The 26154-nt window shown below is 35.5% G+C and overlaps 1 protein-coding gene across 2 annotated transcripts in view; it reads right to left on the bottom strand.

Annotated features, from left to right (window-relative positions):
• The window catches only part of cdc42se2 (CDC42 small effector 2), a 49720-nt gene extending 24966 nt beyond the window's left edge, over positions 1-24754 (bottom strand). Inside the window, exon 1 of one of the 2 annotated variants that reach the window (XM_051120572.1) lies at positions 24518-24754. The gene's annotated coding sequence lies outside the window, so the exon portion shown is untranslated. Of the gene's footprint in view, positions 1-2494; positions 2661-24517 lie in introns of those variants that run through there. The other variant, XM_051120573.1, reaches the window with a different exon arrangement.
• Between the last annotated feature and the right edge of the window lie 1400 nt (positions 24755-26154).

The following is a 26154-nucleotide window of genomic DNA, read 5'->3' as shown; positions in this document are numbered from 1 at the left end:
TTGATGTGACAGTGTCTAGTTTCTCCACACTCTCTATTCATCCTGGCTTAATCAAGTAAAGATCTAAAAGTTGACAGGATGTGAAATCATTTCAGACTGAACTATATCCGCCACATGCTGCGACTGAACTAAAGCACCTCAAAAGACGTATAAGAAATGTTGCACAACATAAACACTCACGCAACATGATTTTTGCACTCGGAAGAAGATGATTACATTTTAAACATGAATATGTGCTAAAGTTAAAGCGACTCCAGTGAACTTTCGGGTGTAGATTACCTCTAAGCAAACAAACACAACTCCAATTCTGATTTAATATTTCTTTAGGAAGAAAAAACTTTGAGCTCAACACATCCATGGAAATGTGAACCTTAATGAGTGAACAATACATGAAACACCAGCAAATGCATGTCCAATTCCCCCTTTAGGAACGAAGGATTTCTAAGGAAGAATATTCCTGGGTAGGATGACAGGATGTGATGCACACAGAAAACACTCCATTAGCGGTGAGCCACAAAGAGCAGCCGGCCCATTGAAAGAGACTGTCAGCACAAGAAAGGCCCCTGTGTGAGGGGTCAGAGGAAGACCCTTCACAATAAAATCAAGACCTGTTCCCAGGATATATGCCACGCAATGACAGAAATGGCAGGTGGGACAGATTTCACCATACCACACTGCAATAAATTGTAACCAACGGACTGCTTTGTGTTATTTACACAGGTTCGAAGGCAGATCATTCAGTCAGAATTTAGAGTCCAAACTATCGATTATATAATATTAATAGCAATCTTTTGTTCTGAACTCAAGTGTTACATAATGTAAGACTAAGCTGTTTTTACACTGATGCTAGACTGGTTACGCATCTTTTGGTTTGCAGCCATCAAGTTTAAAATAAAAGAGAAAAATAAAAAATATGTTTCATTTGTTTTATTCGCTGGATCTTCTAAATGCAGATAATACCACATGCACTGTAAAATGAGTTTCTTAAGTTTTAAATAAAGAAAATATTATTTCAGTTCAGTGTTCAATGTGTTCAAATTCAATGTGTTGCTAATTCTTTGTATTTTTTGTGAAATTTACTAGCAATTTTTGAGTGAAATTTGTTTCCACACCATTTTTTTCCAGTGTTGTTATTCATTAAACATTTTTTTATTAAACTGCCAATAAAAATAATTATATCAATATATACAAATTTAAATTTTTGGGGTCAGTTTTTGGGGAAATCAGTACTTACACTACCAGTCAAAAGTTTTTGAACAGTAAGATTTTTAATGTTTTTCAAAGAAGTCTCTTCCGCTCATCAAGCCTGCATTTATTTGATCCAAAGTACAGCAAAAACAGTAAAAATTTGAAATATTTTTACTATTTAAAATAACTGTTTTCTATTTGAATATATGTTAAAATGTAATTTTTCTGAATTTTCAGCATCATTACTCCAATCTTCAGTTTCACATGATCCTTCATAATAATATGCTGATTTGCTGTTTTAAAAACATTTATGATTGTTATCAATATTTAAAACAGGACTTTCAGGACTCTTTGATGAATAGAAAGACCCAAAGATCAGCATTTATCTGAAATAAAAAGCTTTTGAAACATCATAAACTATACCATTCGAAAGCTTGGAGTCAGTAACATTTCTCCCCCTTTTTTGTGAAAGAATTTATAGAAACTTATTTAGCAAAGATGCTTTAATGTTACAAAAGATTTATATTCTGCAAAGAAACCTGAAGAAATTCTAATGTTTTCAACATCATAATAATAAAAAATGTTTTTGAGCAGCAAATCAGAATATTAGAATAATTTCTGAAGGATCATGTGACTGGTAAAATTCAGTTTTGAAAATTACATTTTAAAATATATTCAAATAGAAATCAGTCATTTTAAACAAAATTTTATTGCATTTTTAAATTTTTAAAATTTAAAAATTTTGCTGTTTTTGCTGTACTTCGGATCAAATACGTTTGATTTGTAGTGTATATCCAGAAAGAATGCATTCAATTGATCAAAAGTGACAGTAAAGACATTTATGTTACAAAAGGATTTTGATTTCAAATAAATGCTGTTTTTTGAACTTTAAACTCAGTTTGCCAAAAATGATTAACTGTTTTTAATTATAATTATAATTATAATACATGCACAAATGTACTGTTTTAAAAGCAGTTTTGAACAAATAGACGCAGCCTTGGTGAGCCTAAGATACTTCTTTCAAAAATATTTTAAAATCAAGAATTTTGTACACACATTTTACTCTGATATAAAACAATTCCTACCAGACAATATAACATTTTGATCATAGCACCTACACTTATTTGCATTAATGCAAGTGAAAGCATTTTATAACTCAGAAAATCATCATCATCATCACGATCAGCGATACCTCATTAGACTGATTCTACTAGACCACATCATGAACCGGCCTCAACCAAACGCGTAAATCACACACCAATGCAGCAATTCCCCAATTCACAATCTCTAAAAAGAGTTTACTCACCATCCTCAACTGGCTGCAGTGATGAAGTGAGAGGAGAGGCGAGCTGCAGCCTCAGCGTTTATCCCAAGGCTGAGGAGCTGTGAGCTCCGGCTGCGCTCCGCTCTCCAGGAGGCCTTTGTCCCTCACTCAGTTACGGATCAGCGGGCAAGTGGCATTCATTCACTGCATCACTGACTCTCCCCCCCACACGCTCCTGAGCTCGAAGCCCCGCCCCCTCCGTCCCACTGCCGTGGAGGCTTTTATGTAAGCACCATCCTCCCACCGAAGCGGCGCGCTCCTACTGAATGCGGCTTACGTAAGCAATGCAGTGTACTGGCTTACAAGAAAACTAGTGACGAAAACGCCAACAATCCATAATCCTGTTCAGTGTATCACATAAGAGCATTAGGACATGCCTTCATGTGCTCGATTAATTCCAGAGCACAGTTTAGACTCACCAATGCTGGAATACTGGCATAGAGCGGGAACAGAACATGAGATGGATATGTAACATGAGGAAATGCAACTCAGCAAAAAAGGCTGATTGGAGAAGTGGAAATATAAATGTTCTTTTCAGAGAGGGAAACCCCAGCTGCCCTTTTCCAAGCTCATTAACTAATGCATGACACGGGACGATTGTCTCGCTGTCTTGTTGTTGAACACTGGCTTTCAATTCCTTTATCATTGGACTTGTTGCCAGGGTAGCCACTAGTTGAGGTAGTGGTGATGGTGGCGAGGGGTGTGTGTGTACCTTGTATTCACTATGTTATGAGGACTAAATGTGCTTACAGAGATAGGATTACCAGGACATTTTGACCTTGTGGGGACATTTTTTGGTCCCCATGAGGAAACAGCTTATAAATCATATAGAATGAACTGTTTTGAAAATCTAAAACTGCAGAAAGTTTCCTGTGAGGGGTAGCGTTAAGGTAAGTGGATAAAAAATACAGTTTGTACAGAAAACCATTACATCTATAAAATGTCCTCATAAAACAGAAAACCAGCATTTAAAAACCAACATTGTCATATTTTGTTTTTCTGCAACAATTTATTATCACTAGACGGCCGAAAAATCTGGGGGAAAAATCGGGTGTCATTTATTTATTTATTTACTTACTTACTAAAACTTACTCAAACATCTTAAATTTAAAGGCAGTGAATCTCTTTCCACTTGAGTTTTCATAGGCCACGTCCCCACTGCTTTTGACCCATTCAATGAAATGAAACTATTAAATATTAGAATTTTGTAAGATTTAGAATTTTTTGTAATTACTATTATAATTAAATAAAAATATGAAACAAACTAAGAAATATATTGAAATAATACTACCAATATTGTACCGTAAAACTAGACAAACTTTAAGTTAGGTTGGAAAAGCCTAGCCAGAAAGTTTTAAGTAGTTTTAAAAGCTTGAATTTTGAAGGTCTTCAGTTTGAAATAGTTAAGTTTTAATTTAGTAGTTTTAAAAGCTAAAAACCAGCTAAAACCAGCTGAATTAGGGAAAAAGTTCATTTAGGGAAAAAAAGAAAGAAAATAAAAGCTAAAAAATAAAACAGCTAAAACCACTACATTTAGCAAAAAAATAAAAAAATAAAAATAAATAAATAAAACCAGCTGATTAAACAAACAAACAAACAAACAAACAAAAAACAGCTAAAAAACATCCTAAAACCAGTTTTTTAAAAAATCTCTTAAACCAGCTAAAACATCTCTTTATTTAGTGAAATACAGTTAAAAATGCTAAAACCTGTTAAAATCTGCTAAAAACCAATTGATTTAGAAAATACACCACTACAAAACAGCTAAAAAACTGTATTTAATAAAAATAAAGAACACATATTTTATAGCACTGTCAAACTACAATATCAATATTCACATTCTAGTTTCTTAATTTATTTTTTAGTTTAATCCTTTTCTTAATTGTTAAACCATATAGCTTTTATTTTGGCAATTTCCTGGCAATCAAATATACAGTTGAGGTCAAAAGTTTCCATACACTTTGCAAGAATCTGCAAAATGTTAATTATTTTACCAAAATAAGAAGGATCATACAAAATGCATGTTATTGTTTATTTAGCACTGACCTGAATATGATATTTCACATAAAAGATGTTTACTTATAGTCCACAAGAGAAAATAACATAAATACATTATTTATAAATAAATTATTCATAAAAATGACCCCGTTCAAAATTTACATCCCCTTGATTCTTAATACTGTGTTGTTAACTGAATGATGTTTTGTTTTGTTTTTTGATAGTTGTTCATGAGTCCCTTGTTTGTCTTGAACAGTTAAACTGCTGCTGTTCTTCACAAAAATCCTTCAGGTCCCACAAATTCTTTGTTTTTTCAGCATTTCTGTGTATTTGAACTCTTTCCAACAATGACTGTGTGATTTTGAGATCCATCTTTTCACACTGAGGGACTCATATGCAACTATTTCAGAAGGTTCAAACACTCACTGATGCTCCAGAAGGAAAAAAACAATGTATTAAGAACCAGGGGTGAAAACAGAATGAAGATTTTTTTCTTATTTTGCCTAAATATAATATATATTTTTTTTAATTTAGCACTGCCATTCAGAAGCTACAGAAGATACTTTCATGTTTCCCAGAAGACACATTTACCTGATCTTCAAATTCAAAAAGTTTCACCCCCGTCTCTTAATGCATTGTGTTTCCTTCTGGAGCATCAGTGAGTCCCTCAGTTGACCTCAGCGTGAAAAAGATCTCAAAATCATAGAGTCATTGTTGGAAAGGGTTAAAATAAACAAAAATGCTGAAAAACCAAATAATTTGTGGGACCTGAAGGATTTTTGTGAAGAACAGCAGCAGTTTAACTGTTCAGGACAAACAAGGGACTCATGAACAACTATCACTAAACAAAAAAACACAGCTGTGGATCATTCAGGAACAACACGGTATTACAGAATCAAACTTTTGAACAGGGTCATTTTTATAAATTCAACTATTATTTTCTCTTGTGGACTATATGTGAACATCTTTTATGTGAAATAAAAAATTTGCTGTTATTTAATATTAAATGTACATTACAGAAGATTTTTCTCGTCAGAAGGTGTAGTCACATTTGTGTGAAATTTCATGCACAAAAAAAGTCCCTTGTCTATTGTCAATAGTTCAGCGATGCATGAAGCATTTCTCACACGGAAGTCACTTTCCAGACGCTTTCTGTTACTCAATGCAGTGAATTCACGTGACTAACTTGAACAGGGGTGAAATCTGCTTCGGCAACTTTTTTCCCCCTCATGCAAAATACCTGATTCCTGTTAAATGACTGTATAACATCCACTGAATATAACGCCTAAAATAATTCCAATTCAAAGCTGTCAGGTTTGATTTTAACAGGAAATTCCAGCCATCAGCAGTTTGTTTGCGATTTCCGTAACGTCAGTAAACAAAAAAGAAGGCATTCCTCAAACCATCACATTTATCTACACAGAAGTGCACTTCCAACTCTGTTCCAAATAACTTGCATGTAATATACATATTAGAAATATATATTCTAGCAAACAGTCTTGATTTGTTAAAAACTTTCTATTCCAGGACAGTTTGTGGACATAGGATGTCTCTGTTAAGTGTTTATATGGGTGCAGTACTACCTCAATAAGACAGTGTATGTTCATTTATACTAAAGGGAAACTCTGTGACAGTACAGTGTTTGATTATACAGACCCACAAACCCACTGGCCATCTGCACACGCTTCAGCCCTTTTTTGCCAATGCTGCCAAATGCAGCCTGAGCAGTCTCTTTTCTTTACATTCACTCCATTCAGAGATTACTTCTAAATATCTGACACGGGAAAAAAGCTACCTTGTTCTTTCACCCCCTGCTCTGACTCGGTATAAGTACCGGCTCCATTTTTACTCAGCTCTTTCTCAGGGACTTTGATTCACTAAATCCACTTGACTGTAAAACTGGAATTCATTCAGAATTTTGCTCAGTCAAAATGAATCTGGCTCTAATATTCTGAATCATATGTATGCAAAGTCTTACTGAAAGTAATCAATAAACAGTAGAGCTGTAGTTTGAAGTATAGTGTATCTGGATGGGCTGGAGAATTCATATTCAGAGTATATAAAACTCTGATAAACTCTGCTCCACTTTTAAAAGTAATGCATTACAATATCGCATTACTCCATGAAAAACAAGTAACTGATTGCATTACTTAGCTAGTTTTTATGGAAAGCAATGCACTACTTTACTTTTGCACTGTAAAGGATCTTTTACATTTTTTGAAAGTGAAATGAATGTGCCTCTGTATTTATGACACTAAAATGAAAAAGTTTTTCAAATTTCTGAGCATCTTAAAATTGTTTGAAGTCATTATTACATAATATTGTGCAGGGAATTGTGTGAATGGCTTTCTTAATCGAAACTGCCCTGTAAATCATACTTTGTTTGAAAAGGAATAAAAGTTGTCCAAGTTTTATTGCCTCTAGTGTTCATTTTAACTGGACACTGCAGCGATTTGTACATATTTGTACGTTATGCAGAACTTTAAACTCAGTTTTCAAAAAACGATTAACTGTTTTCAATTATAATTATAATACATGCACAAATTTACTGTTTTAACTGCAGTTTTAAACAAAAAGATGCAGCCTTGGTGAGCCTAAGATACTTCTTTCAAAAATACTTAAAATTTTACCTACCTCAAACTTTTGTACACACATTGTACTCTGATATAAAATGATTCCTACCAGGCAACATAACATTTTGGTCATAGCACCTACCCTTTGGGTTAATTTGCACTAATGCAAGTGAAAAGCAATAAAAGTTGTCCAAGTTTTATTGCCTCTAGTGTTCATTTCAACTGGACACTGCAGTAGATTTGTACGTATTTGTACGTTATGCAGAAATGTGGGTAGAGCCGTGTATTTCCAATTAGCCTGGGTAGCAAAAAAGTAGCTCAAAACTAATAAAAGATTGGTGGAAATGGTGCAGCCTCCTGAAAGCACTTGAATCTTGACTTGTAAACTTGCAAAAATTTCATCTTGCCTGCTGATGACCATCGTTTCAGAAGTCTTGTTGAACTGATTTGTATACCAGATTAGGCACTGCTTTGTTGCATTTATTTTGTTACATGATTGGATGAACTCAATGGGAACACATTGGTGCGAGCCTCCTGAGATCCCTGAATAAATACACATTCTCAGTCACGTCATCCTTTCAGTCACATGAGTCTATCAGTGGTCCTTAACTCTGTTTCTTGGGATGCATAGATCTGCACATTTTGTATGCCTCCCTTATTTACACATAAGAACCTGGGACATAGGTATGATTTCATAATAACACTGTTGAAACACAGTATCTCACAAAAGTGAGTACACCCCTCACATTTCAGCAATCATTTTAGTATCTTCTCAAGGGACAATACCATAGAAATGAAACTTGGATATATTTTAGAGTAGTCAATGTGCAGCTTGTATAGCAGTGTATATTTACTGTTCCCTGAAAATAACTCAACATACAGCCATTATTGTCAAAACAGCTGGCAACAAAAGTGAGTACACCCTAAGTGAATTTGCCAAAACTGTGTCCAAAGTGTCAATATTTTGTGCTAGCACCACTGTTATCTAGCACTGCCTTAATCATCCTGGGCATGGAATTCACCACAGCTGCACAGGTTGTTGCTGGGATCCTCTTCAAATCCTCTATACTGACATCATGGAGCTGCTGGATGTTAGACACATAGTGCCGCTTGAGGATGCCCCATAGGTGCTCAACAGGGTTCAGGTCAGATCGCTTTCACCTGCACCTTCCTCAGCAAGGCAACTGTCATCTTGGTGGTGTGTTTGGGGTCATTATCATGTTGGAAAACTGCCGTTCGGCCCAGTTTCTGAAGGGAAGGCATCATGTTCTGCTTCAGAAATGTACAGTACATAATGGAATCCATGTTTCCATCAATGAACCCCAGACCATGATGCTACCACCACCATGCTTGACTGTAGGAGAGATACAATTTTCTCAACCCGTCTTGGAAAACCTCTGTATGACCCTGGCCACAGTCCTGTAACCCTTTTATAGCCTAGGCCATCTCTGTGGAGAGCAACAATTCTAATTATCAAATCTTCAGAGTTCTTTGCCATGAGGTGCCTTGTTGAACATCCAGTGGTCAGTATGAGAAAACTGTACTTAAAGCACCAAATTTTAACTGCTCTAATACAAGATACACAACTTTGTATGGTCCTGTCAAGCAGACAAAAACATGAACTTTATTAATAGGACATGTGGCTTTGCGTGGTTAAATGACATAATGCTTTTATCACTTAGGGTGTACTCATTTCTGTTGCCAGCTATTTTGACAATAATGGCTGTATGTTGAGTTATTTTCAGGGGACAGTAAATATACACTGCTATACAAGCTGCACATTGACTACTAAGTTTGATTTCTATAGTATGGTTCCTTAAGAAGACATACTAAAAACGTTGCTGAAATGTGAGGGGTTTACTCACTTTTGTGAGATACTGTATTTACGAATGTTTCTCTGCACAGTGCCAGCGGCACATTCTTATGACATCATGCTCTTCCTCAGTATCCAGTAGACCTCCTTTTGAGATCCAGATCACAAGACTACATAGTTACAGACCTCTGAAGACCCATTAGCTGGTCCACTTCAAGTTTTAGAAAACCTTTCAAACAAACATGGTTTCTTATCTTAACTCTCCCAGTCACATGAGATTTCCAGTCATTAAGATTTGCATGACCATGATTTTTTCCATTCCTTTCATGCAGCATAACAAAGCAGTGCTTCCCCTTTAAGGCTCTGGCAGTAGATTTGCATGTTAATACTAATTATATAAATTAATATTAATATACTATTAATTAATTAATACATTTATGCATTGGGCAAAGTTGTAAACCTTGCATTCGATGAATGAATTCCCTTGGTTTTCAACCATGACCTTGGTGGTCACATATAGTGCATATAGTTGAGGTGAAAATGCACATTTTATTTTTATTATACTAGAGAGATGATGTTGTTTTAAGATCAATGCAACTATCTGACTTGAGATATCCGATGCAGAGTGCTACACCTTGCAGTGTGCAAGAAAGGATGTGTTTGACCACAAATGTCACCAAGTCTGGCACGATATGTCTGCACCACTGGTAGAGGGTTCATTTCCCTTCGCAAAGAAAGTGTTAACAAAGCCTGCCTTATACTGCCATTACAGCCAGCTGGCAAAGGCAATATCAATGTCTCATCTCTCCTTAAGGCAATGACCCAGATACTACTGACGATTGACCAGTTGCTTAATAAAGCCATCACTGTCTGCCTAGGCACAATTTGCCATTTTTGGCTTGTGGAGAAATATCTTACATTCCTTCTAACCATTATACCCTCCAGAGCTATCAGGGAAGTAGCTTTTCTTCTTATTTTTAGTAATTACACTTAATGTCCTGAGAAAAGGTTATTAGTGTACTATATATTTAGGACGTTATAAAACATCTTAAATCATCATCATTTCACACTACAACTTGGTTTCAGAAACTACCTTATGATATAACAAAATGACATGCACTTTATCACATTGCAATGCATCATAACTTGCTCGTGATTGACAGAGATCCAACATGTCCACGAGACAGACCGAAACTGCAGTATCAGTTTCAGTCTCTATTGCAGGTTCACTTCACTTTTGTCTAGCACAGCTCTGACCACAAACATAGAAACGGTTTTAGTATTTGCTCCCATTTTTTAAAATTAATTATTTACATTTCTAGTTACTGAAAAGTATGGAGGTGCAGATCACTTCAGATAAATTTAATGGCCAAGTACAAAATCCCAGAATGAGCTTTAAGAAACCACCCATGTGTCACAAGCTCACGGGACACATCATCACATGCATAAAAGTTGATCGTTCTCGCGCACAGCAACTGAAAACAGGATGCACGCTGATTGACAATGACATGGTTTCAGACAGTCCCTCTGATTCATCTACAAAGAGCCAAAGACACTGAGCTGCTCCTGATATTCGGGTACTATACTTGCTTATGCTACTTCTGTTGGCATCTCAAAGCAGGCATTTTTAGTAAGCCAGACCCGCCCTGTCTTTGTGTTCCTACACTGTTGCTGAGAACGTAGGAAATACATTAGATAGATTGTGACTTTCTGAATCAAATTACATCAAAGATCACCTCTCTAGTCACATTGACTGACTTTCTTCCTTTCTGCCTGACAGGAATGGACAAAATTTAGAATTTAAGATTTGAACACCAAGAGTTTTTAAAATAAAAATAATAATTAAGCGTTGAAAGGGCCCTCACACATGGGCTCACCACCACCAGGTGGCTTTAGGAAAACAGCAAATGGTGAGCAATATGCATTTAAAGTGGTAAATATAGGAGGAATATGTCAAAGTCATTTATATGTGCCAAAATTCCTGCTGCCAGCCGGTGGCGCTATGACTGAATATTGGCATGTAGATGTTTTCAAGCCATGAAGTTTGGCGCAGATTGGTATGTTGGTAAGTTGGTATGTTTGAGTTAGCGTAAAACATGACATATCCTGTTGCCACCAGGTGGCGCTATGATTATCACTGAATTTTGGCCTTTAGATGTGTTCAGGCCAGAACTCTTACCAAATGTGAAGTGTAGTGCAGATTGGACATTGCATTGCAAGTTAGTGTAAAACAAGTCATTTCCTGTTGCCAGCAGGTGGCGCTATGATTGTAACAGAATATCAGCCTTTAGATGTGTTCAGGCCAGGACTCTTAAGTTTGGGGTAGATCAGACACTGAATGGCTGAGTTATTACAACTTCCTTTTACCTGGTGAAACATCAAACTTTGTCAGGCTGCCACAGACACGCCCTTTAATGAAAACTCAAGATCTTTTTTCACATCACAAAGGCCTTTAGATTAGACTGACCAAATATAATGTTGATGTCATTAAATCTCTAGATGAGTTCGTTAGAGAATAAAATATTCCACTTCCTGTTGTCAGCAGGTGGCGCTATTACTATAAATATAGGCATGGGCATGTGTTCAGGACAAGACTCTCATCAAACATGTGAATTTTGGTGCAGATCTGACATTGTATGCCTGAATTCTAACAACTTCCTGTTTCATGGCAAAACATCAAAGTTTGTCAGGCCACCACGTACACGCCCTTCAGCGAAAACTTAAGATCTTCACAATTTAACGTCACAAAGTTTGTTAGATTACACTGAACAAATCTGGTGTTGATATGTTTAAATCTCTAGGAGGAGTTTGTTACAATACAATGCCTGAAAATGGGAAAAACGGCACAAAACTTGCAGAGAAAATTCAAAATAACAGACTTCCTGTTGGGTTTCGGATTTTGTACCGGGACTTTTTGGTAGGTGTTGGTGTGTTACATGTGTCCACCGAATTTCATACATGTATGTGAAATGTAGCTCAAGGGGTATTTCTTAGAAATTTTATAGGTGGCACTATTGAGCCATTTTTGCCACACCCACTTCTTAAACCCATATTTTTGAGTTTTTGAGCATGTTTAAAAATTTAATTTTGGAGAAGAAAACAATTTGTTGAGCCAACTTAAAATAATTTGTTACCCTGCTGCCTTAAAATTTAAAGTTCAGTCAACTCAAATAAGTTTAGTCAACTTGAAATGTTAAATTGTACTAAGTGACAACTTAGATATTTGAGTTGACTAAACAAAAAAATTGGTTTGTTAAACTTAAAAGCTGGGCTTGTTACCCAGCTGCCTTAAAAATTTTAAGTTGAATGAACTCAAATATCACTTAGTACAACTTAACATTTCAAGTTGACTAAACTTATTTGAGTTGACTGAACTTACAGTGCACCGGTGCTCTGGCCCTAATTACAAAACTCAGTAAATGAATTTGGAAGTATTCTCAATTCAGTTCTGAATGAAAGACAACCCTGTTCTGATACTCTCAATGAAAGTCCAACTTAAAGATCTAGTTCACCAAAAAAATTAGAATCCTGTTATTATTTACCTCACTGTTTATTTGACTTTAGTATAAACTTTGAACTACTATTTTGACTTTTTCTTCAAAATAGTGACACAGTGACTCATTGTACTTCAAGTACAGTGCACATAGACCAAATTGGCAAAATACTGTAAACTTTTAACTCATTTGTTTGACAAGTTGCAAATTCATAATTGTCAAAGTGACAAGTGTGGGTCTCTAGACGCCAGTGTCTGAACCACTTTTAGTCCACAAACTCTGTCTGGAGCTAATGTAAAACGCACACACATCATGTGTTTGTAATGAACAGGAGGAAATATCTGAACTTCATGAAAGTGATTGAAATAACATCAGTGATATGCTTTACAGAGCTGCTCAGCTGCAGAAGAGACATTATGTGGAAAAAAGCCTCAGGTTCAGTTCACATTCACTTATGGTTTCCCCAAAAATGAAATCTGCCACAGTTCTTCAATCTCATTTTATATTGCTTGATGTATCTTCACACAGCAAGTTTATTGTGCAGTTGTTGCTCTATGGTTACTTACTAATGTGAAAAGAGCCATTAGTGTCTATGATATTTTTGGTCCGTAGATGAGTCTCCTCTAACAAAAAAAATGTGTCCATGGCGACATTTCAGCAAAAATGTTTTGAAATTTCCAATGGGTTGCACTAAAAGCATGTTCAGTTTTATCCAAAAAACAATATAATATAAGATGAACCAGGCAACATTTAGTAATGTTATTTGTTGTTCAGAAATGAAATGTCTGGTGAGTGGCACTATAAGTTTAATGCTGTATTGAAAATCTTAAAAAGCAAAACATAAGATAAAAACAGATTTCCTGAAGCAACCATGCTATTTTATCTTGCTTCTACAAGACAAGTTCTTTAAGCGCAACTCATGTTTAAAAGACTCGTATCCGAACACCTTGCATCAAAAACTCAATGGCGTACCAGGTGCGCTACCGAGCAATTTTACTTTTTAAGATAAGTCATACGTATGGAGCTGGTTATGTGATGGAGACGTCAAAATGTATTCGTTTACAAATTATGCACTGTGATAAAAGCGTTTTGAGGTCATAACATAGTATTGTGCAAGAAATATATATGTGAAAAAAGACTTTAGGTTTAGTTCACATTGACTTTTGGTTTCCCCTAAAATGAAATCTGCCACAGTTCTTGAATCTGAATTAATATTGCTTGATGCATCTTCACACAGCAAGTGCTGTTGTTGCTCTATGATTACTTACTAATGTGAAAAGATCTCTTAGTTTCTTTGGTACTTTTGGTCTGTAGATGAGTCTCAGGTACCTCCTCTAACAAAAAACGTGCTGGTGGCAACATTTCAGCAAAATGATTTTATGCTGCTTCTTGTATGTTTCAAAATTTCCATTGGGTTGTACTAAAAGCATGTTCAGTTTTATCCAAAACATAATATAATATGAATCAGGCAAAATTCAATGATGTTATATGTTGTATGCATTTTAGAAGTTTGGAAATGAAATGTCTGGTGAGTGGCACTATAAGTTAAATGCTGTATTGAAAATCTCATAACAAAAGCAACGTGATAAAACAAAACAAAACAAAACCATGCCATTTTACCTTGCTTCTACAAGTCTTAAAATGAGATCATGTCTGGTGAGTGGTACTGCAAGTTTAATTCTGTCTTCACAATTCTCATAACAAAAGCAAATGTGATAAAAACAGATTTCCTGAAGCAACCATGGTATTTCATCTTGCTTGTACAAGTCTTTAAGCTCTTTTATCGCAACTCGTGTTTCACGAAACGTGTACCTGAGCGCCCTGCATCACAAACTCATTAGCGTACCAGGTGTGCTACTAAGCAATTTTACTTTTTTAGATACATAACATAACATAACATAACATAGTATTGTGCAAGAAATGTATATGTGGAAAAAAACTTCAGGTTCAGTTCACATTCACTTATGGTTTCCCCAAAATTGAAATCTGCCACAGTTCTTGAATCTCATTTGATATTGCTTGATGCATCTTCACACAGCAAGTTTATTGTGCTGTTGTTGCTCTATGGTTACCTACTAATGTGAAAAGAGCTCTTAGTTTCTTTGGTACTTTTGGTCTGTAGATGAGTCTCAGGTACTTCCTCTAACAAAAAACGTGCCTGTGGCGACATTTCAGCAAAATGATTTTATGCTGCTTCTTGTATGTTTCAAAATTTCCACTGGGTTGCACTAAAAGCATGTTCAGTTTTATACAAAACATATTTTAATATGAATCAGGCAAAATTTAATGCTATTTGTTCTGTGTATTTTAGAGGTTTAATGCTGTATTAAAAATCTCATAACAAAGGCAAACATCTGATAAAAACAGATTTCCTGAAGCAACCATGGCATTTTATCTTGCTTCTACAAGTTATTTTAGCACAACTCATGTTTCACAAGACTCGTTTCCAAGTGCCTTGCATCACAAACTCAATGCCGTACTAGGTGCGCTACCAAGCAATTTTACTTTTTTAGATAAGCCATATGTACGGAGCTGAAAATGTATTCATTTACAAATCACGCACTGTGATAAAAGTGTTTTGAGGTCATAACATAGTATTGCACAAGAAATATATGTGGAAAAAGTGCATGTGGCGACATTACAGCAAAATGATTTTATGCTGTTTCTTGTATGTTTCGAAATTTCCATTGGGTTGCACTAAAAGCATGTTCAGTTTTATCCAAAACATAATATAATATGCATCAGGCAACATTTAATAATGTTATTTGTTGTATGTATTTTGGAAAATTTGGAGATAAAATGTCTGGTGAGTGGCACTGCAAGTTTAATTCTGTCTTTAAAAATTCTGTCGTCTTTCCTGAAGCAACCATGCCATTTTATCTTGCTTGTACAAGTCTTTAAGCTCTTTTATTGCAACTGGTTTTTCACGAAACGTGTACCTGAGCGCCCTGCCTCACAAACTCAATGGCGTACCAGGTGTGCTACCCAGCAATTTTACTTTTTTAGATAAGACTGTTTATGTGATGGAAACATCAAAACGTATTCGTTTACAAATCATGCATTGTGATAAAAGTGTTTTCAGGTCATAACATAGTCTTGTGCAAGAAACCTTTAAAAAATAAGTCTTTATTAATTCATAATCTGCTCTGTAATCATAATTTGTGTGAAAAAGGAAAAAAAAAAAAGCTGTTGGTGTTTTTGTCAAAACACTTCTCAAAATGCAATGTAGAGGCATGTTTTTCATGCTGCAGTGATGCTTGCTTTTAGAAAACAACCACCGAATATCCCACATTGTTTAATATAATTTACATCAATTCAATCACTGCAAGACTCTCTATAACTTAATGAATGAAAGTATGTTTGGTTGTTCTGCAAAGGCCAAAACTGAATTAAAGCTGCAATGCCACAAACACTCAGGGACAGGTGCCAAGATACAATTATGCAAGGAATTTCTGACCATCGCACAGTCAAGAGGTCTTAAGCATGGGAGGATCCCTTAAAGAGAAACATATGGAGGCTAGATTAGATTAGGACGTTCCTGAGCATTCTGCAACGTTGACTACAAACACGCATCTTAACGGTGTGCTGTAACTCACACCGAAATGCAACGGTTTGAGCGGAAAAATGCGATTTCACAGTCTTGGTATTAAAACAATCCAAGAATACACTCTTGTTTTGTCCTGAACAACAATGGTGCAATCACTCAGTACTTGACCAGATTTCTGTGCTTAGCACCAAATAAAGATTATTTGGTTTGCTCTTGGATCATATGATGAAGAGCTAGAGTGAAAAAGTACAATGCTCTTATAAAAGCTTACAGTTATTTATGTCATTCTATCAACCTGTGTTCCCATAGTTTGTAGAACACAAATTGAGAACTTTTATGATTTTTATATAAATAGATTCTTTTAAACATTCCACTTGAAAAAAAATCAAGAAAAACTTCACTTTGTTTTATTGTGGAGGTAAATAAATAATGACAGAACCGTGGATGAAATTCTACTAACACTTAACCAACAGGTACAAACTGAGTGGCTTTCAGCCTAATACACTGACTAATTTGTTAACTGGTCTTGGGTTCACTAAAGTTCCACCAGGATTTGTCTGTGGATTTAATCCAAGCTGTTGGCATTTGTCAACTAAATCCTGCTAGTGCAATCAAGATCCAAATAATCACAAAAGCAACACTTCATCAACAACTTGAAGCTGAAGCTGTCCGAGATATCAGAGCTGCCCTTGTGCAGATGCAGGCAAGAAGAAAAGCATAAAAAAGCATTTGAAAGCACTTCTTCACTTATCTCCACAAGAGCTTTGCTGTAACTCATAAATCTCAGATGACTGAAGAGATAAGAACAGAGCAAGGCAGTGCAATGAAACAGGCAAAAGCCCACTTACTAAAAAATTATGAAGAGCAGGTTTCAGTTAATAGTTGTAAAATATTTTGTACTGTTTGCCAGGGCATTGATGTCCCATTCCCATTCAAGAGTTTGTGATCAATAAGATTTAAAACAAAAAAAAAGTCACATTTTAGTTTAGGGAACAATTCTCACGATTAACTAACTACAAACTATGACTTTTGCCTCAGTAAACTCCCTAATTTGCAGCTTATGGACAAATTTGGAGTAGGCGTCAATGTTACGTCACTTGCGCTTGCAGCACATTGTGGTGGCAAAAAAACACTGGTAATGAGTGGAGGGAAACAGGAAAAATCATGCAATAAAAGAAAAAATGCATTGCAGTGCCTTTGGATGTCAGAATCAGAATGCAAATCATTGTATTGGATACTGTCTTCAAAAATACCATTTGAAACTAAATGCAGACGTTTAAACAGACAGACTAATGGGTAAAACCTGCTATGATTATGCTACTTTTAAAGAACAAGTTTGATTTAAACAATAAGTCTACATAATATTCACATATGCGGTTCAAAGGGGACACATTGCATTAGTCCAACAGTTACAGCATGAAGTACTATTTAAACTATTACATTTTAAATAACATTTACCTGTTTTATCTCACATATGCAAGTTTATATCTCCTAGTTCGGACTTTATAACTCGATTTAACTCGAGTTTATAAATTCTGAGGAAAAAAAGCCATAAGTGTGGGACTCATAAACTCATGATTCGGAAAAGAGAGAATGAAGAAGTTCATTCTCTATCAAGAAGTTGATTTTTCTTAGAATTGTGAGATATAGTCTTGGAATTGTGAGAAAAAAGTCCGAATTTCGAAATATAAACTCAAAATTACCTTTTTTTATTCTTTTATTCCACAGCTACATTAAAACAGTCATTTTCTGCCACCAGATAGGCTCCACCCACAAAAACATCATCGCTATTTGTAAACACCGAATTGGTCTATTAATTAGTAGGGTAGTTAAGTTTGGGTATGGAGTGGATTAAGAGATCTAAAATATTCTCATGCGGAATAAGGCATTAATATGTGCTTTATAAGTACTAATGAACTGCCAATATGTTAGTAATATGCATGCTAATAAGCAACTAGTTAACAGTAAGAACTAGTCCTTAAAATAAAGTGTTACCGAAAAGAATAATAAAGCAGCAGCTATTTGCACTAAGTGAAAATAGAATTTAAATGCAATTATTGCAAATAGAAGCAATTATCTGCAACTCAGTAGTGTATTGAGTGTAAATTATAATTTTAATTCAAATTATTAAATGGATTCTGCCTTACTGGGACAATAAGTCCTCCCTTCACCAATACTTTTTGATTATTTCCTTCATTTTTATTGAAAATAAATGCCTTTCTGAAATTATATGAGATTTGAAAAGAAAGAAAAGAGTTTGCCAAAAGGCAGATTCAAACCCGGGTCGATCGCATCGAAAAGATTACAACACATACTTAACTATCCACGCCACTGGAGCTGATGTCTGACACTTGTCTCTTCTTGTAGTGTTGACTAGTCCAATCACACGTTGGTGAGCGGAGTTAGTGTAAATAGCCTCTGCCAACAAGGCGTGCTATTTGCACTTAGTGTAAATAGACACTCAAAAACATAATAATAATATCAAGCAAGGACACATTAAATTTATCAAAAGTGACAATAAAAATATTTATATTGTTAGAAAAATAAATAGATTTCAAATAAATTCAGTTCGTTTGACCTTTCTATTCACCAAATATTTGTGACAAGATATATGCATGTCCACAAAAATAATAAGCAGCATGACACAACATTCATAAGTATTTCTTGAGCAGCAAATCAGAATATTAGAATAACTTCTGAAGGATCATGTGACACTGAAGACTGGAGTAACTTTTAAATACAAGAGTTTTGTCAAGACTTATTCACAAAGGTCTCAAGTTAAGCCAAGACAATGTAATATTAAGTTAAAGGAGAAGTCCACTTCCAAAACAAAGATTCAATATAATGTACTCACCCCCTTGTCATCCAAGATGTTCATGTCTTTCTTTCTTCAGTTGTAAAGTAATTATGTTTTTAAGGAAAACATTTCAGGATTTTTCTCCATATAATGGACTGATATGGTGCCCCGATTTTGAACTTCCAAAATGTAGTTTAGATGCAGCTTCAAATGATCCCACCCAAGGAAGAAGGGTCTTATCTAGTAAAACGATCAGTTACTTTAATAAAAATAATACAATTCATACTTTTTACTTTTGTATGTAAATACTTTTTAATGTCAAATGCTCGTCTTGTCTTACTCTGCCAGGACTGTTTTTTTTTCCGGTTCGTGACAGTTAGTGTATGTCGAAAAACTCCCATCTCATGTTCCCCCTCAACTTCAAAATCGTCCTATATCGCTGTTTTACCTTTTTTGTTAAGGGTGTTTGATCTTCTTTGCATGTTCACTTTGCAAAGACTGTGTCGGTACTTCTGCAGCGATGTAGGATGATTTTGAAATGAATTTTGAAGTTGAGGGAGAAAATACTATTGGAGTTTTTCGACATACCCTAACTGAGTTCATGGAGAGCAAGACAAGACGAGCGTTTGAGATTAAAAAGCATTTAAATTGTATTTTTTTTAAATGAAAATAACCAGTCTTTTCACTAGATAAGACCCTTCTTCCTCGGCTGGGATCATTTACAACCACTTTTGTGATCGTTTGAAGCCGCATTAAAACTACATTTTGGAAGTTCAAACTCGGGGCACCATAGAACTCCACTATATGGAGAAAAATCCTGAAATGTTTTCCTCAAAAAGCATAATTTATTTATGACTGAAGAAAGAAACACATGAACATCTTGGATGACAATGGGGTGAGCATATTATATGTGAATCTGGAAGTGTATTTTAAGTGAATTTTGGAAGTGGACTTCTCCTTGAAATACTGTAATAAGCTAAAATGCAGATGAAGCTAATAGTGCTTTAATGTTTAATAGTGCTCAATAGTCTACAATTTCCGATTATATAGACGATCAACCATTCAAGGTTCATACATTTTGGTGTAGTGACAGACCCATTTTTAGTCCAAATTACTATTAGGTGATGTGTATCACTGTTATGATTAAAATTATTGTGGTTACATCACTCACCCCTAAGCAGTTTCATCAAGAAGTTGATAGAAAATCATGCCATATCACTTATCTTTAGTCCCCGGGTGTGAAAACCAAAGACGACTGTGGCAATAAATGAAAAAGTCCATTTGATGTTGGATAATGGAGAAAAAACATCCTTAGGCTACACTGGGGATCCAGTTCTCTTCTGGCTATACAGTATAAACATAACGTCAATAATGTTACAATACTGATTGAACAGTATGATTATGGACTTGATTTAGGCTACTAAACAGGGTCAATGAGACCACAATCCCATTAAAGCCCAATGGGAGTGGTTGTTCTGTGGTTGATCTACTGACAATGAGGAAATTAAAGACCACACACGCAGCCGGATCATTTCCATAATGATTAACACAATCTAGAGCAGCGAAAATGAGCTCTCACAGCCATGTCACATAGTTTTTGCATGATTTTGCAAATTTTTGCATCTGAAAGGGGAACTTCTATAAATGCATATGCAGTTGTGTGTTTTCAGTAAATCCTGACAGTAGTGTCATGTCAGTAGTGTCTTAAAGTTTCTTGAAGCTTTAAACAGTGAGGTGTTGTTTTGCAACCTACGTTTCACTGAGGTGTTTAGATGAAGGTCGTTTCCTTTCTTTCTGCCCAGCTGTGATATGAGTGTCTGCTGACTAAACTACTTTCATGACTGCATGTCTCGCGTGTCACGCCGCAGGGCAAAGATGATATCTGCCTCCCCACTGCACTGTGACCAAAGGGATGATTACAAAAAACATGGTGACTTTATATTCTGATCTGATCTGATTCTGACAATAAACACTTAAAGGGACGATGAAAAGGCAATGCAAATGTAGCGGCTGTCAAACATGCCTGAAGCTGCTGTTATCAGATTGACTGGTAGATGTACAGAAGATTGAAACAGACCAGGCGTCATGTTCTTTAGCAATAAAAGCATCCAGCGCTTTACACTTTTTCTTCGTTCCAGAGGACAGGATAGTTTCTTAAAAAGATTTGTTTATTCTTTATGCTTCACTGAATGCAAGTGAAACACATTTAATGACATTTTTTCATGAGGCATGTCACAGGCATGTAATCTCTAAAACAACAAAATCTTTGGTCAGACTGGAAAAATAAAAAAAAATTGACTGATTTTTTACTGATTTTTTGCTCAGCCAACACAGCAAAATGGCTCATTTAAATGTTTGTCAAGTGTTTTATGTTTTGTTTGTCTTTGTTTTGTGTTGTTTAATGTTGTTTTGTTTTCCTGTGCTTCATGTTGTTTCTTTGCTCTGTTTTACATTGTTTTGTTTAGCTTTCCTTTGCTTTGTACTGTTTTATGCTCTTTTGTTTTGCTCCGCTTTGTGTTGTTTTATTTATTTTTATTTTGCTGCCTTGCTCTGTGTTGCTTTATGTTGTTCTAGTTTGCGTTTCCATGTTGTTTCATGTCATTTTGTTTTGCTTTTCTGTTTTGTTTTTTTGTTTTGCTATGTGTTGTTTTACATTGTTTTGATTTTCTCTTCTTTGCTTTATATTGTTTTGTTATTTTGTTTTGCTGTGCTTTGTGTTGTTTTATTTTTATTTTGTTGTTTTATGTTTTCCTTGCTGTTTCATGTCATTTTGTTTTGCTTTTCTGTGTGATGTTTTATGTTGTTTTGCTTCCTTTTGCTTTGTATTGTTTTATGTTCTTTTGTTTTGCTGTGCCTTGTGTTGGTTTTTTTATTTTTATTTTGTTGCCTTGCTTTGTGTTGCTTTACGTTGTTGTACGTTGCTTTTCCATGTTGTTTCATGTCAATTTGTTTTGCTTTTCTGTGCTTTGTGTTGTTTTATGTTGTTTTGTTTTGCTTTTTTAAACAGCAGACTTTTGGAGGGTCCTGAAGGTTTTAAAAGAATGCATTCTTGACTTAAAGTGTTACATTTTGTTACTTAGTTTCACAGAAGAAATTGACAGTTGTGGTCAATGACTGTTATGATGGTACAAATGACCAAATTAAGACCTCTCTTCAAAGTTGTAGTGATCTTTTTATTGGAGGTGATGTTTTCAAATTCTTTCATTTTTATTAATTCAAGACTACTACTTTTACTTTTACTAAAACTGTAGCAGTCCATCAGTGTATAATTTGAGCTCTTAATCAATAGAGTTTTGCATTAATGAATGAACCATGTGGTTATATTATCTAAACTGACTCTCATAAGAGTCCATTAAAACTTCCCAACAGCTTGTGAGATCATAAAATCTCAGTTATTAAATGCAACATTGTCTATTCATTATATTATTGCTGTTTAATCAAAAAGTAATCTTTGAAAAAAAGATCTGCAGTCTGAAACATCAACATATACCACAATTTGAATATGTATGCACAGTGCAATCTAAGCGTGCCGCTTTAGAGGGGATCAGGTAGCAGCAGCATGATTTTGATTTTGTACAGTTCAGTTCTCTCTGTTCTGCAAACTGCCTCACAGACAGACAGGCCTGACCTACATCTTGATCTGCAGTGTGCAGAAACGACCCTGTCTCTGACTGCAATTTAAATCACATTTAAATGTGTGCAAAAAAAATATTATGTTATCACAACACACAGACATTTTTGAACTGCCATCAATGGAGAAAGACGGTATTTTCAGTCAGATGGTGTAGTTACATGTCATTAAGGAAGAAGTGTAGTATGATTTATAATACATTTTTAATTAGATTTTATTTATAGATTTTCTGTTTTCACTTGAATTTTAATTTTAGTAATTGTCTTGTGTGTTTTTATATTAAATACATGTTCTATATAAAACGTCTTATACTTCTTTTGTCATTTTCTTCATTCATTCTTGTTTATTTAGTTTTTGTACTTCAAGCTGAACTAAATTAAAATGAGAATTTGCCTTGACAGCTAGCTGAAATAAAACAAGTGCATTATTTATTATTTTATTTTATTTCAGTTAACTTTTTTTTTTTCAGTTAGGTTTTTTTATGCTTTTGGTTTTAGTTTTACCTAACCATAATTACCCATAGTCATTTGTAGCAGTTCTCTGTTATAAACCCAGACTCAATTCTCAGACAGAAGTCTACAGTTTCAGTGTTAAATCAAGATATGACATTTTGATAAAAAACCATGAGGTTAAAAACTGTTCACAGTAAGATCAACGACATGTATTTACAAAATACAGATTCTGTATGTCATAGACTATACTTCAGATAAAAAAGAAAATGCTATGTGTTGTAAAATAAATAAATAAATAAATCACAACATGATAAAAGACACCAATGCTCAATGAATCATTTAATTAATAATTAGTAACACATAAATAAATGTAATATGACACCCTGGACCACAAAACCATTCATACATAGCATAGATATATTTGTAGCAATAGACAAACAAACACAGTATGGGTCAAAATGATCGATTTTTCTTTTATGCCACAAATCATTAGGACATTAAATAAAGATCATGTTTCATGAAGATATTTTGCTAATTTCCTGCCATAAATACATCAAAATTTAATTGTCTGTCGGCCCCAATAGCCTCGTGGTTAGCGCACCGACATATAGCGCTACTGCGCTTCGGGCGTCCCGAGTTCGAATCCCGGCTCGTGGATCCTTCCCGATCCCACCCCCCTTCTCTCTCCTCCACTTCGCTTCTTGTCTTACCTACGCTGTCCTATCTAAATAAAGGCACAAAAACGCCAAACACAAATCTAAAAAAAGTTACTTTTTGATTAGTAATATGCAACTGTGGACAACTGTAAAGACGATTTTCTCAGTATTTTTATTTTTTGCACACTAAGATTCACGATTTTAAACAGTTGTATCTCAGCCAAATAGTGTCCTATCTTAACAAGCCACACGTCAATGGTAAGATCTCAATTTTAAAAAACCAACCCTTATGACTGGTTTTGTGATCCAGGGTCACATATGAATAATTAAACAAATTCATATTAACTATTGTCTGTTTATAGTTGCCAAGCAACAACACTTTCCGCATTAATACTAAATATTCAGTCAGCATTGTGCGCTGATTTGCATTTTACGAACATCCAATCAGAATAAAGAGTGGGAAGTATTATTTAATGAATTCCATTTGACATGGGCGTATGCAGTGCAATGCAAAGACTTTCCCATTTTCATGACAGTAAGTGACTCATCTGATTTTGCCTTGCTAATAAAGGCAAGTCAAAACAGAATGAATGTAAAGTACTTCCTAAAAATGTGCTGGTATTCAACAGTTTGCACAGCATTTCTGTAAGGCTGGGTCTTGTGCCATGATGTGACAGTATAGATCACGATGTTCCCGGCATTCGCCTGTACAGCATACTATACCACAAAACAGGTATCTGGTAGGTGATACATAACAGAACTGCACTGACGTTATGTCTTCACATATCACCTTGTAATGTGTCTACGACAGTGTAAAAGAAAAAGCCACAATCCTTCAAAGATTCTGAAAAAACTGCTGCATTGCTCTCATGAAGCCAGTTAGGCTAACATATAATTAAAAAGAAAAATCTATTGGCAGGGGAAAAAGTGGTTTCTTGACTTATTCGTGCTTATTAATAAAACAGTTGACTGAGACGTGTCATGAAGTTCATTAATGTGAGCTGCTGTATTGATATGAATGATTTATATGAAGAGTTGTCTTACCGACGGATGCTGATGCTGATTTTCGAGGCTCAGCTGATCAATGCGGTAAATGATCCACCTGCGCCAGACATCCGATGAGACGATCCTCCAGCGGAATGAACGCAGTCCAGCGCACATCCAGCTCTGACATGCGGTAAGCTTTACACCTTCATCAGTGATCTTCCTTTGTGTCTTTTCCTGTTGTAAATGACAGCAGCGCTGGAGAAGGAAACCCCTTGAATGAGACGGAACACTCCCACTGTGCGCTTCCCACACAAAAAACGAAGAAACAGCGCCGCCTATGCGTCAATACAGAACAATGCAACAGATTAACCAACCCTGGTGTTCTGTTGAAGGCGACCTTACTTTCCTATTTGTCCAGTTATCACAATGAATCACTAAAGGAAACATTTACTGAAAATGCACTCACTCTCAGGTCATCCAAGATGTAGATGAGTTCATCAGATTTGGAGAAATCCAGCACTGCGGCACTTGCTCACCAATGGATCTTCTGCAGTGAATGGGTGCCGTCAGAATGAGAGTCCAAACAGCTGATCAGAATCAGAATCTTTTTTTATTGCCAAGTATGCTTGCGCATACTAGGAATTTGTTTTAGTGTCATTAGCTTCCAGTACACAGAGACAGCAACAACATACAGACAATAAACATAGGATGAGAATAAAATACACATATGTAAATATAAATAGACAAAAAATAGAAAAATAAATTGAGAAATAAATAAATAAGTGGTATGTACAGTTGTGCTATAGAATAGAATAGAACAGAACAGAATAGAATAGGATAGGATAGGATAGAAAGAGGTAGAGATGCAGGGATGCGCTAGGATGGGGGTGGTAACTAATAAATAAAAGTTATTGCACAATGGGGGGAACATTTAACTGTTCATAACGAGAATTGCCTGGGGGAAAAAACTGTTCTTGTGCCTGGTTGTCCTGGTGTTTGGGGCTCTGTACCGCCAGCCAGATGGTAAAAGTTCAAAGAGATGATGACTTGGATGTGAGGGATCCAGAGTGATTTTCTGAGCTCTTTTCCTCACACTGGATGAATACAGTTCTTGGATGGTGGGCAGGGGAGCACCAATAATCCTCTCGGCAGTCCGAACTATTCTTTGTAATCGTCTGATGTCTGATAACAACATCACAATAATCCACAAGTAATCCACACCACTCCAGTCCATCAATTAACATCCTGAAAAGCCAAAAGCTGTGCTTTTGTAAGAAACAAATCCTTAATTAAAGCATTTTAACTTTAAACTCTTGCTTCTGGTCAAAGTATGACTTCGTAATAATGCTTTCTCCATTAAAAAAGTCAATCTCCTGTTGTCTTTCACATCAAAATCCACCCACGTATTTGTTGAGAGGTGTTTTGGACTGTATTGGCTTTTAAACAGTGCTTAGTCTGTGCATATTTCTCTCCTGATTTATATGAGCAAAACTTTTTTACTTGATAAAGCAGTGTTACAGACAAAGGACTTGTGTTTTAGCCAGAAACAATGGTTTAAAAGTTAAAAACTGATTAATGATTAATGATTGATGTATTGGAGTGGTGTGGATTACTTGTGGATTATTGTGATGTTTTTATCAGCTGTTTGGACTCTCATTCTGACGGCACCCATTCACTGCAGAGGATCCACTGGT

Source organism: Labeo rohita, chromosome 10, assembly GCF_022985175.1.
Source record: "Labeo rohita strain BAU-BD-2019 chromosome 10, IGBB_LRoh.1.0, whole genome shotgun sequence".
Taxonomy (NCBI): domain Eukaryota; kingdom Metazoa; phylum Chordata; class Actinopteri; order Cypriniformes; family Cyprinidae; genus Labeo; species Labeo rohita.
Note: the sequence above shows the minus strand (reverse complement) of the source record. Positions and strands in the feature narration are given on the sequence as shown.